The sequence below is a fragment of the Herpailurus yagouaroundi genome, unplaced genomic scaffold (assembly GCF_014898765.1).
Source record: "Herpailurus yagouaroundi ecotype Mexico unplaced genomic scaffold, PumYag 28, whole genome shotgun sequence".
In the NCBI taxonomy this organism is placed as follows: domain Eukaryota; kingdom Metazoa; phylum Chordata; class Mammalia; order Carnivora; family Felidae; genus Herpailurus; species Herpailurus yagouaroundi.
Genome location: NW_024412376.1, coordinates 120,599,608 through 120,613,982, shown reverse-complemented (window position 1 = coordinate 120,613,982; position 14,375 = coordinate 120,599,608).

The following is a 14,375-nucleotide window of genomic DNA, read 5'->3' as shown; positions in this document are numbered from 1 at the left end:
CTTTTATTTTTATTATTTATTTATCTATTTATTTATTTATTTTTTAATTTACATCCAAGTTAGTTAGCATATAGTGCAACAATGATTTCAGGAATAGATTCCTTAATGCCCCTTACCCGTTTAGCCTATTCCCCTCCCACAACCCCTTCAGTAACCCTCTGTTTGTTCTCCATATTAAGAATCTCCTATGTTTTGTTCCCTTCCCCTTTTTATATTATTTTTGTTTCTCTTCCTTTGTGTTCATCTGTTCTGTGCCTTAAAGTCCTCATATGAGTGAAGTCATATGATATTTGTCTTTCTCTGACTGACTAATTTCACTTAGCATAATACCTTCTAGTTGCATCCATATAGTTGCAAATGGCAAGACTTCATTCTTTCTCGTGCTGCTTTTAAAACTCTATCTTTATTATTACTTTTTGCCATTTTGATTATCATGTGTCTTGGTATGGACCTCCTTGGGTTGATTTTCTTGGGGGCTTCTGTGCCTCCTGGATCTGGATATCTGTTTCCTTCTCTTGATTAGGGAATTTTTCAGCTATTATTTCTTCAAATAAATTTTATTCTCCCCACCCTTTTCTCTTCTCCTTCTAGGATCCTTATAGTGTGAATACTACACTTGATGGTGTCACTGTGTTCCCTAAGTCTATTGTTATTTTTGTTTTTAAGTTCATTTACTTATTTTGAGAGAAAGAGTGATAGAGAGTGAGTGTGAACAAGGGAGGGGCAAAGAGAGAGGGAGAGAGAGAATCGAAAGCAGGCTCTGTTCTATTAGCACAGACGTGGGGCTTGATCCCATGAACCATGAGATCATGACTTGAGCCTATATTAAGAGTTGGATGTTTAACTGACTGAGCCACCCAGGCACCCCAGTCGATTCTCAATTTTCACATTTTTTTTTCTCTCTTACCTACTCCACTTGATTACTTTCCGTTACTCTGTCCTTCAGGTCACTGATTTGTTTTTCTGTTTCCTTTATTCTGTCTAGTGTATTTTTAATTTCATTATTGTGTTCTTCATCTGTAATTGGTTCTTTTTATATCTTTGTTGAGGGTCTCACTGATATCCTCCACTCTTCTCTAGTCCACTGAGTATATTCATGATCATTACTTTAAATTCTCTATCAGGCATAGTGCTTATATTTGTTTCACTTAGGTCTCTTGCTGTGGTTTTGTCTTGTTTTTTGGTTTTTTGTTTTTGTTTTTTTTTCATTTGGGACATATTCATCTGTTTTCTCATTTTGTCTGACTCTCTGCATCTGCTTCTGTGTACTAGGAAAGTCACCTATGTCTCCTACTCTTGAAAATAATGGCCTTATGGAGGACAGGTCCTGTGGTATTCTGCAGTGCAGTGTCCCCTGTTCACCAGAACCTAGAGCTTTAGGGTGACTCCAGTATGTGTTGCCTATTCCCTGCTGTTGTGTCTTGTCTGTTTTTTCATTCAGTCTAGTCATCTGTAGTGGATGTCTTTGCCTGACATGGGCAGTGTTTGGTTCCTGTAGTGTTAGTTGAATAGTCTCAGGCTGTCTTGGGCTTTAGTTTAGTCAGACCTGGAATTTGCCTGAGATACAGTATCTCCAAACTGCTGAGCATTTTTCCTGTGTTGTCCCCTCAGAAGTATTCATTGGAGGGCAGGGCCTATAGTCAGACCAACTTCCTGCCCCCAGCCCATGGCTGGGGCCACAGGCTGACTGGTGTGTGGTTATCCCCTTCTCACCCTAGGGAAGGAAGCAACTTTAGAGTGGTTACAGAGTGGTGCTGGTCCCTGTCAGGATGGTTTTCACACTGCCAGCCTTGTGAATGGGCTTCAGGTGAGGAGCCTATAGGAGTGGATGTGCTGCAGCCAGTCTGGATTGGCTAGGGAAGGGCACACAGTTTTAACAAGGTGCTCCCAGCTCTTCTGTAGGAGGGGGCCTGCCACCCCACAGCCACCATCACTACTGCCAGGACCAAGGAGTCACAAAGTGCACAGGTCATGAGACAAGGTATTGACAATGTTTGTGGTGCTCTTCTGGGTTTGGGGACTCAGTGCTGGGACTTAGGCAAGCATGACTGGAAAGGGCAGATCTGCGGTGGCCAGTGTTGACACCCCACTGGTCCTGCGGGTGGCCCTGTGTTTATGTTGGGGTGTGGGGGAGGAAAATGGCATCCGACAGCTCCTTTCTTCCTAGAAAAGTCCCTCAGTGAATCCTGTCCCTTAGAGACAGGCTCTGAGATTACTAAATAATGCTTCTTCCCATATGCCCCAGGCAGTTTTGAAACTGCTGCTTCTAGCTGTATCTCTGCTGCCTGCTTTTTGCACTGTCTCTTTAATGGTGGGGGCTTGGTTTCTATTTGCCCTCAGGGATCTCCCATAGCTGAATTAATTGATTGTTAAAATTCCAGGCTTTAAGCCCCACTAGTTGTAAGAACTCACCAAATTTGGGCCCTCAAGTGTTCAAACCCAGATGTTGTGGCGATTTGTCTTCCCTGTGTTGCTTCCCTGTGTGAGGGTCTGTTTCTCTAGCCTCTCCATGCCTGCAGCTCCCTCCCTCCCTCCCTCCCATGCATGCCCTACAGTCCCTTAGATGTGGCCTTGTCTCTACCTTTACCTGTAGATTTTGTTCTACCAGTCTTTGGGTTATATTTTGGTTTGTTTATACTGATGTGAGTGTTATCGACTTGTATCTCTGGGACAAGGTAAGCTTAGGGTCCTCCTATTCCACCAACTTCCCAGACTCTAATCTGACTTGAATTTCTTAAAATAACATAAGATAAATGTTGGGTATTTTTTTTTAATTGACTGTCTTCAAAATTATTTTTTATTAATTCATTTTTATGTTAATATATCCTCTATAACCTTTTAATGGTGAAAATAAAAAGGAAATGAATTGCTTTATCAGTATATTTAATAACTGTAGTATTTTTCCTTTCTTAAAACATAGGAGTATTTGAAATACAGGTACTCAGTTTTGACTACATTAACAAGGAGTTAATTTAAAGGAACATCTGGTTGTTTCTAATTGCTCTGGATGGGAAAAAGAGGACCCAGATGCTTACATAATTCATCCTTCCATCTCTAGTTGACAATAACAATAGCTTTGCAGTAGATATAGTAAGTAAGAACTCAGTGCCATTTGAGCTTATGTGTTCCTAACTGGAACATAGGCATAGATATTTTTTCTAAATTTCTCAAATTGAAGGTGTGCACAAACCGACCGTATATGTGTCTATATTTATATTTTAATTACAAGTTTGAAAATATTTATTGCTGCTACTTTGACCACCAAAGGAAAGAGGCATGTGGTAGGAAGAATTCTAAGATGGGCCCGAGGACTGTGCCCTCTAGTGTACATGCTCTGTATAATCCCTCCCCTCGTGTGTGGATGTGAACTGTGAATATGACAAATGCCACTATTATGATAGATTACATTATATGGCAGATGTGAAGGAATTTTGTAGATATAAAGCTATTCGGCTGACTTTGATTTAATCAAAGGGAGATGATCTCAGTGGGCCTGACCTAATCAGCTGAGTCCTTTGTAAAAACTCAGAAGCAGCTGAGAAGCTATCCCAGTGGCTGTGAAGAAGCAAGCTGTCAGTAGTTATACAGCTGCCAGAAAATGAATTCTACTTACAAGGATGTGAGCTGGGAAGAAGACCCCGAGCCTCACATGAGACCACAGCCCCAGGCAGCATCTTGGTCATAGCCATGTTCAGATGCTTTGACTCCTGATCTAATAGGTGAGATAATATATGTATGCTGTTTCAAGCTTGTGGAATTTTGTTGCATAACAATGGAAAACTAATTCAGTACATACAGTCTATCACAAGGACTTGAATTTGATAGTGGTTTGTACATAGTAGGCACTGATTCATACTCCTGTCATACATTTTAGTTTCATAAAGTAGAGTTAGGGGCGCATAGGTGGCTGAGTCGATTGAGGGTCCTACTCTTGGTTTCAGCTCAGGTCATATCTCATAGTTTGTGAGCCTGCTTGAGACTCTATCTCTCCTCTCTTTCTGTCCCTATCCCGCTCGTACTCTCTCTTTCTCTCAAAAGAAACAAACCTTAAAAAAATTTTTAAAAAAGTAGAGTTAATTAAAAAAAAAACTTTCATATATCAAGGATTGTTTTCTCTTCTGACATTAGCAAAAAGTTCATTAGTAGAAACTTTTTAAGTGTGGCAGCTACAGGTAAATCTCAAGCATACTTGTGCCCAGCTAAAATTGATTTAATGTATATCCTTGGATATAAAAGATGCTCTTCTACAGACAGACTGAGTAAGAAAGAGGATTATTGTAATACATTGAAAAATAAAAGAGATTTACAGCATAACCAATTGAAGTTTAGCTTACAATGCTAGGAATACTTTCCAAGTTGATTGGGTTTGTGAGGCAGAGGTGAAAAGTGAATTACAAAATGAAAAGCGTTTCTTTTTCAAGACACACAACTGCAGAGGGAGATCTAGCAGGAGTAGTGCAAAAGGATGTATTCTTCCATAAGCATTATTTAGCTTTGCAATAATACTTGAGGAATTCAGAAACTTTTCTAAAGGAGGAATAGAATAAACAAAAGAAGCTTTATTTTAATGTTCTTTTTTCTTATTTTTTTCTCCTTTCGGAAGTAGAATAGTGAGTAAACAAGAATTTCTTTTGATTATTTAAAAAAAAACTTGCCATAATATTAATATTAATATTTAATAAAGTTCAAAATATAAGATGAGCAAAGGAATATGCCCAATAACATTTAGCATTTTGCATGAGAAAGAGAATCATGGCCATACAAATATTCAGAGGACCAATTACAGCAAAAATAAGGTACAGAATATATTATCAGAGCAGCTTAGAAGCATCATCCTCAGTGGTAAAATAAAGGGCAAGATACAGGCAAAACAGTCATCACTTTTATGTAATTAGAAAACAAATAGAGGAGTCATGTTATTGTGAATACCCATTAACTATTACAAATTGTATTGGAACATTTAAGAAGTGCAATGAATAACCAATTAGTCTATGGTACTCATCATTGCCGGAGTGAGTGCTTAATACAAAGTTTATGAAATAGACTTTGCATTTTATTTGCCAAAGCCTCTTTATTTGTGATTTTGTCTGAACCTTGATGAAGAGTTGGACTTTATTTATGCCCTTGCATGCAATTACCACCGTTTGCCTTCTTCTTTCCCTCTCCCTAATTAATACATATTAACATCCCAAGTGATCAACTTTTGACATTCTTCAGGAACATTTAATTCATTCACTCAATCAAGATCCCTTTTGAGACAAAAGATAAGGCAAATATAAACAGGAAACTCAGTGAATTTCATTTGTTAGGCTCTTTAGTAGGGGTTAAAAATGTCAATACCTGTGTTTTTGTAACATATTTCATGAGGGATTTCACGTCATCCTGAAGACTAGAAGCATAGAAAGTTGTAAATTTTCAGAGAAGCTAATATGTTTCTTTATTCTTATGCCTTCTATTAGTTTTGGTTCCATAAACTTCATGTGTCACTCCCTCAAGATAAAGGAAGTCCTTGCACACTACTCTTTGGTGACTCTTCCTCCTTAAAACTCACCCAGTTACTCTTTGATTATTTTACATTGGTCATTCTGAATTTTTCCTTTCAAATATGTCTGACTTTTGGAGCTATTTGTTTTATGTGTCGTGATTTTTTTTTTTTTAACATTTATTTACTTTTGAGAGACTGAGTGTGAGTGGGGGAGGAGCAGAGAGGGAGACACAGAATCTGAAGCAGGCTTCAGGCTCTGAGCCATCAGCACAGAGCCCAATGCGGGGCTCCAGCTTGAGAACTGCCAAGATTATGACCTGAGCAAAGTCAGACGCTTAACTGACTGAGCCACCCAGGTGCCCCTGTTTCTTGATTTAAGGGTCAGCTCCCAGCTGATATAACCCTGGACACTTGATCTACAATTTTAAGAGAATACTTCTTCCTGCCAAGACATTAGTTCCCTTTGGTATTAGTTGTAAGTCATGTCTCTGACATCTTATTCATATTTTTTATTATGTTTCTTTGGGATCTAATTTCCTTTTTTGTTCTAGTATCTCTGATACCACTCCTTTTCTAGTAGTTTAACATCAGTAAGAAACCAGAGACTTTATTCATTTATTTCATTTTAATTTCATTTTATCTTAAAGATATTACTCTCTCCTTTTTTATCAGCCTACATTTCTTCACTTTGTTTTCATTCTTATGATGCTCCTGTGCTTGAGATAGTTTTGAAACACATATGTTTTGAAAGCATTTTTAAAAATAAAGCAGAGAAACCAAATGTTCTGCCAGAGCCCTTAAAATTGTCTTCTTCAATTTTAGGTGTGCTTATTTTATTTGCTTTTTTTTCCCCCCTTCACATCCACTTAAGATTATGGTTTATACTCCTTAAAACAATGGCCTCCATTTCTCTTTATTCGTTTGTTTGTTTTTAAAAAAAATATAGCACACCTCTTTGGTTAAGGCTCCATTTTGTGTGTGCCTGAAATCTAAAGTGATAAGGAGAACACACGTCTTTAACGAAGCTAGGTCCTGACAATGCTCAATGCTAGGGATTGCGTTAGCAGTTTGAATATGGTACAGCCCATCTACTCCTGCCTGTTTTACTCTGGAACCCACCTATCTCTGTTGTTTCAAGTTTTGGTTTGTAATCTAAGTACATAAACATACTAAAGGTGACCAAAAAAAAAAAAAAAAAAGAAAAAAAAAAGTTCATCTCTAACCTAATGTACACAGTGTTTTTTCTCTATGTTTTACCTTAGCTGGCCTAACAACCTATCTAGCATGGCAGCATGCATGTTTTCGTTAAGACCTAGCATGGTCGTCCCCCTATCATTTGTATAGTGTGGCTAAGATCCACTCGTGTAGCACTGCCTATATAAATTGCATAGGGCTCCCCACTCAGAAGATTCCTGCGCGAGACAATTCTCTGCTGTCACTATCTTAAAATTCTTAATAATTTTTAACTAAGGGCCCACACTTTCGTTTTGCACTGGGCACCACAAATTATGTAGCTGGTCTGACCAGTCAGCGCTGCTATTTGCTACAGTTAACTGCCAAGGTCACAATTCCGTGTGACTGAGTTTTAAAGTCAGTCATCCAGGTCACATTAAACACCAATGCATAATTACCAAAACCAACAAACAAAAACAGCAAAAGAAAAGTTATTGTAATCTGATAACCTGACATGGTCATGAAATCCCAATGCTCATGTTTACTATAGCACCGCTAAGTCTTACAGCCACCGTTTCTGGCTGCTCTAGCTAGGTATTCTCTGTCACCACTTGTGTGCATTGTCTGCTTAATTTTATCCCCTGTATGTTCTCCAGGTTCCAAGCCAAACATATTAGATATTTTGGATATTAGTAAGGCCCAATAAATAGGACCCTCTTATATCATCTGGATTCAGAACCACCTGAAACATAGACAAGAATCAAACTTCCAGAAATCAAAATGTCAACTTTGTTACTGATAAAGTAAAATGGTATAGGTTGATAAATCTGGTCCAATGTCATGTTAACACTCCCTCAGCTGAAATTATCCTCCCCTAGATACTGGCTTCTGCCATAGATCTTGCCCCACTCAGCCTAGTACTACCTTCTTCCTAAAAGAAGGTGGGATTGGATGCTTCCTACCAGCAGCTATCCCTCTGCCCCACTATAGAGAAAATAGAAGAGTAGAGCCACACATGCCCCATTACTTTTGCATATATCAATTAAATAAGACAACTTTCCTTCCTTGAGGAAAAGTGAATGAAGAGATATGTCTACAAATCATAAACTCTGGTCACACAGATTACTGAAGGCAGGGAGAAAGGAAGTTCTTATAATTGGTGGTGGGAGCAGGGAGATTATAAGACAAAAATATATCTTATGAGATATACCTCTAGTCCATCCAGAAGAAGGATTTAAGGTTGAATGTTTCTGAAGAAATCCAAAGGTCCTTCTCTATAAGAACTTATTAAAAGGATGGTTAAGAAACTCAGATTTTGGAATAAAGCCTAAAGATTTTAATGTACACACAAGAAAATTGGGAATAAAAGTAAACCAGTGATTCTATTTGTGAAGTAATATAAATTTGAGGCTAAGCTTAGTTTTTTTTTCATAACTTAATAGCATTCTTGGGGTGCCTGGGTAGCTCAGACAGTTAAGTGTCCAACTCTTGATTTCAGCTCAGATCATGGTCTCACCATTTGTGGAATCTAGCCCCACATTGAGCTCTGGCAGAGCAAAGCCTGCTTGGGATTTTCTCTCTCCCTCTCTCTCTCTGTCCCTCCCTCCATCTCTCTCTCTCTCAAAATAAATAAATAAACTTTAAAAACTAGCATTTTTTTTTAATTTCAAAAAATTTTAAAGATGATTACTTTTAATTTGCTACCATAATTTAATTTATACTGTAGACTATAAATTAGAGTTTCTTTCTGATATTCCATTTAATTTTGAACCGTGCAGTCTACATGTACAGTGTAATGTGCACTATGGAACATTATATACAGTTATATTCTCATATTCCTGATTTCTCTAGTAAGGAAATAGAAATGTGTTCTACTAGGTACCTAGGAGTATTCCTCTTTCAGCTTCATAATTTCCCAAGATGGCCCTCTACTGACCATTATGGCCCAAGATGGCCCTCTACGGACCTCCTCCGAGGAGGAGTCATTAAGTTCACCTGGATAAACCTTTGCTAGTGTCTGGTGCCACAAAAACAAACCAAGGATTACTTATGTAGGGATTATTTTTAAGACAATGAAAGCATTTCAAGTGTCCTTCATTTGTTACTATGTGTTCCAGATATTGTCCATATATGTTTCCAGATCTACTCCCCACTTTTCCCCACACTGCTGTCTGCCCTGGGATGATTTCTTGCATGACATATGTGAACAAATCCCCTGACTTCTAGCTTCAGGTTAGGGTAGAGCAATGGTGAGCCTAGGCAGAGATGGAAGAGGGAGAAGACAATGAGATCAGGGTAATTATTAGGTGTTGCTCTGGCTCCCATGCTGAGGGGACGCCTGTCATGTCTCTTTCCTGAAGGTCACTGCTCCTCTCAAGGCTCTCCTCTGTATAGTATACTTTCCTTCTAGTTTCTAGGAACCATCATTTTGGTGTTCCCTGCCCCAGACAACTGTGTTATTTCTTGTAGTTACCTTACACCAAACGACACCTTTCTAAGTGGTCCCTTTTTGAACACTTCTAGGATAATTCTAATTTTAATGTGCCCCATCTATTTTATATAAACACCCAGACAGACACAACCTGCAGTGGAAAGGTCTCTCTAAAAGCATGTAAATCACTTTGTGTGTACTAAAACCAGAGATTTTCTGGTGTTAGGAAATGCAATAAAGATAGTGGCAGGTTGGTAGGGGGAAATCCTCAGCTCTTTTGTCTACATCAATGGCATTTTAAATAAAGGTGGCTTTTACCATGTTCATACAACCTGGCTGGTCCCTTAGTTATTGAAGCTCTTCTCATGGATAAGCATTTAAAGAACTCCAAGAGGGGATGTTGTCTCATCCATCTTTGTTACCTGCCATGGAAAGGCCTTTTCCTGCGAACATTATGATTATGTATGGGGTATTGCCTGATCAATATATTTCTATTTAAGGATGCCAGATACTTAAAGTGATGATCTTCCAGACTATACAGTGTTAGAATCCATTTAGAGCCCTTGTCCCATGTTAATAAAAAAGAATCATTTACAAAACAACTTAATTCAAAGTGCTGGTTAAAAGATAAAAAAGATGCTGAATTAGTCAACTGGTATATGGCAGTCACACTACTTTCCTAAAAAGTAAATCAAATTGTATTTCTAAACCCTGTTATTCACCTGGTACTACCGGCCTATTGCCATTTTGGAACTTTCTAGCTTCATACAGATGAATACAAAGCCACACAGCAGGAAAACACAGAAAAAATTAGAATATTAAAAATGAAATAGCTATGTGCAGCATGGAGCTGTTTTTTTGTTTTGTTTTATTTTGTTTTATAGCTACTGGTGATTTTCTTCTTCTTTTTTTAATTTTTTTTTAAACCAAAGAAATTCTCTTGAGGGACATTTGTGGAAGAAGCCATGCATTTTGAGATACAAGTGAAATGATGTATCCTTTAGACATAGGTCTTCCCATAATGTGCACAAGAGAAGCCTGTCTTCTTGCTGCGTTTAATACATTCTGTCCTCCTTAGGAAACTTCTGATGATAACAACTGGAGGCATTTGTGCTACTGCCTTAAATCTCACCATCTCTAGATTACTAAAAATAAATTGGATTAAGTTGTGAACAAATAGTATTTTTTGAAACTCTCTTCAGAATGGAGTATTGCTCTAGAGTACTAAGAAAATAAAAGAGGGTTACTGGTATGTTTCTGTCTGTCTAGGAATCTGGTTTCAACCTGGAGTCCTTTATAATAAACCACTAGGGAAAACTCTCCTGGGAAAAAAACATCTATGAGCTTAGGTTTAAAGAAACAATGTTTGGCCTTTGTTTTTTCCTTGTTGAGCTGCAAAATATCAAAGGACATTAAGGCATTTTATGAAACTTGGTTTAAAATACTGGTGATAGATTTTTCTCTATTCTCCCCAGAATTCATTGAATAAATATAAGTGTCTAATTATAAAAAGAACTAGAACAAACAAAAGATAGGAAAATATTATGTACATATGAGTCAACAGTTTGAAATGGATTATTAATGAAGTAAATTCCGAACCATCTGGTTTTCCAATCTTGATTAAATTAGGGTGTAATCAGTATGACTGGATCAGCTGTGGAATATACAAACCAGTTACATATAAATGAGTCATGTATAATAATTGTCTACATATTTAAAATGAGAACTTTGTGTACTGAACCACTAGGAAATACACAGAACATAGATATCTATTCCCCTAGTTTTTCAATGCAAATTATCGTTAGGAATATTCCATCACTTAATGTTTATAGGAATCTGCTTTCTTTTTAAAATGATGAAGCACTTGTTCATACATTTTAAATTTCTATTCTTCACTCCATGAGAGACAAAGACAAAAAAATGAGTTACATTGCTCTCATATAGCTTATACACCCTCCCCCCCCCCCACCCACCGCCCCAGGAAGAAAAGAGCCTCACATGGAATATCAGTGAACACTATAGAACAATTCCAAAACAAGTTCCAGGAATTTTGTAATGATTCATTCCCTACATAATTTTCAGAGTTTAATGATCATTCCTGCACAAAATTTGATAAAGTGTGTGTGCAGAGTTGCTGTTTTCAGTGAATAGTTTGAAGCTCTATAGGTTTGGCTCTAGATAAAAGTTTACATTTTATTTATTCATCTTTAAATTTTAACGTCAGCACCTAGAAAGCGTGTGGCACGTTATCGGTGTTCGATCAATGTTGATTAAATGAAAAAATCAAGGAGTGTGAATCCCTCTCAGCTGAGAAGACATCCTCCCATCCATCACAGCTCTGCAGGCCTCTGGAGTTACACTTCCCAGTTGCCATGGTTGCTTATGGCTTAAGCTGCAATATTGTTAACGCTTTCAGCATTAGTAGTAATAGTGTTTGTTTTACAGTCATTATCCATCTCCCTGTCAGAAGCCTCAGACATCTCATTGAAAGAGTGGGCGCTGCGAGGGCTGCCCAGAACCAGGCCCAGAAAGGATCTTTTGCCCAACATTATAAGGCTTCTGTCTATGCTCCAGGAAATGTGTTTCTGCTTTGTCTTTCCTGACACCCCCCCAACCCCCATCTAATTTAGCCTGTTGTTTAGCTTGTGTACATTTCTGGATTCCTGGAGCTGTGTCGAGGCTCACTCTGGCTGTTTGATGTCCTGGAATCCTGCCTTTGGAATCTTCTCTTGTCCCCTGCTTGTGCTGTGCCACGTATTGAACCGTTTCTGATTATTTCTTTTTCTTTACCTAATCTTAATGATTGACCATGTATTGACTATATGGAGCTATTTTTAGTCTAGACTGCCTCTTCTATAGTCTATCTTTAGATTCTAAACATGCCTCAAGCAAGTCCTTAGGTGGGCCCAAACTACCTATACTCATACCAAAAAGACAAGTGTGAGGGTAAAGAAACAGACAAAAGGCTTCTAACTTAGTTTAGATGTAGGGACCTAGGTATCCTTCATGGAGCAGACCATTTCCTAAGAAATGACAGACCATAAGAATTCAGATTTAAGGAGTTCTTTGTAATTAATACAAGTGGTAAGCAGATAATAATGTAGTTTCTTTGGATCATATTAGGACCAGGAAAATGTGGCCTTCCAATTTTGTTTGTTTCTTTGTTTGTTTTCCATGGCTATCATCTACTCAATAGCAAAGTGATTCTCTATACATACTCATACCATAAAACTATATGTATAAATATGTTCCTGCTAATGACCCACAATACAAATATTTTATATTATTTTTAAATACATCTTTTTTTTTGTTTGGGGGAGTTTGTGTGTCCCCTACTTTCACAATCGTCTCAGATACGATATGGGTTGTAGGGGAAAAAGACCCGCATCATGATGGTCAGCAGCATATAAGGGAAACCCAGAGAGAACAATACAATGTTCCTTTGAGAAATGCTGTATCTGCAAAGCTGTTGATAGCATGGAAGAGAATATTATGCACGAAAATTTGAACAATGGCTATGTAAGACAGTGAATAAGAAGAGGCAGAGTTGGAATGAAAACATGTTTTGGGTGCTGCTTACTCAATTGTATATTTATGTTTCCTTTCTATGCATAATCAATAATGATGCTTGATTTAAAAGACTAAGTCTAAACAAGTCTAAAAGAGTTCTTTAAAATAAAGTAAAACTTACAACTAAAGGAGGATTTGTCATTATTTAATTGGAATCTTTTTTAATGTTATATGGGGCAACAAGACAAAGGCATTGGCCACGCTAGTGGCTGTCTCTACAGAACATTTGGCAGCCCTTCAAAAAATGGTGTGCCCTGAGTAAGGAGGCCTTAGCCTTCTATACTCAGATCAGGTCATTGAATGTGAGCTGCCCTGGGGCAGGTGAACCATGTGTGATGTGCCACTATGGAACAGCAGACCTCCCTTCTTGATGATCAGGGACAATTCTGCCTGGAAGGTGGTTCTCCTCTTATCAGCTACACTCATGGTGTGAGGATCCAGAAATGACTGGATTAGGACTCTTGCTCAGTTTCCTTGTGAAAGCATTGTCTCTCTCACAACAGATCTCTAAATCTGAAGATTTAGGCCTCTAGATCTGATTTGCCCAGAGTTGTTCAGATAAGATGCAACTTTCTACAAGTGGACCACTGGGAGTAATGGTGAGCATCATCATCACCTCTGCCTCCTACCCCTTGGTTCCTGGAACCATGTATGCTACCTACTGGGAATACCTTATAATTATGATTGATTGATTTAGGACACACACACACACACATACAGACACACACATATGAAATAATGCATATTTACAAATATATTTATTATATATATTTGTATACATATACATTTATATATGCATATGTATAAATATATGTATACATACAAATACATATTGTAATGTATACAAATATATGTATATGCATGTAATGTAATAATATAATGTACAAATTATAATTATATAATTTATAAATGCATACATAATTTATAAATGTAAATATTTATTAAAATATACATTTATCCCTCTCCATGTAGGATGTCTTCTCATCTTTGCCAAGTATCATCTAACCTGGAGCCCAGGTTATACCTTAATGAGGTCATCCCACATCTCAACATGCTATAAGGCCTGCAGCTTCTGAAAGGTAGGTTATATGGGAGGATCATTGGCCCCCATGTCGTACCTCTGTGTCTTTAAAGTGGGCTCCTTAGCTCAGTCAGATGTGATGCAAGATCCTATATTTGTGTGTCTGACACTGACATGGATAGTGGTGCTGGCAGACGCACAAAGAGAAATATTATTTCCAGGTTGGAAGGGGTATAATTGGATCTACTTACCACCAAGTGGCTTATTGATCTTGAGGAAAAATATCATATGAAGTTGTCATCTTTGCTCTTTGTTGGTGGCAGGATAAACAGTATACACTTGCTATAAACTTACAGGTCTGTCTTCTTGAGGATCTAGCCTATTCTTTCTCCAGTGGGTTCTAGGTCTAAAAACTGGCTTAAATTCAGAAGGTGTGACATTTTATTGGGATTGCTATGTAGTTTTCTGATCATCCAATCCTTATTTATTTTGATTGTATGGATTGACTAACGTCCTTATTTTGTGCCTATCAGCCTTGCCCCTATATTCTCTTTACTATTTACATAGCTAGCAATCTGTGAATCGAGCTTTCCTAGCTGCCAGGCCTAACCTTGCTGCCCATTTTGATATTCATTCCCTTTTTTTCCACACACTTGGTTCTATTATGTTAGAGTCCTACCATCAACATTGCAAAT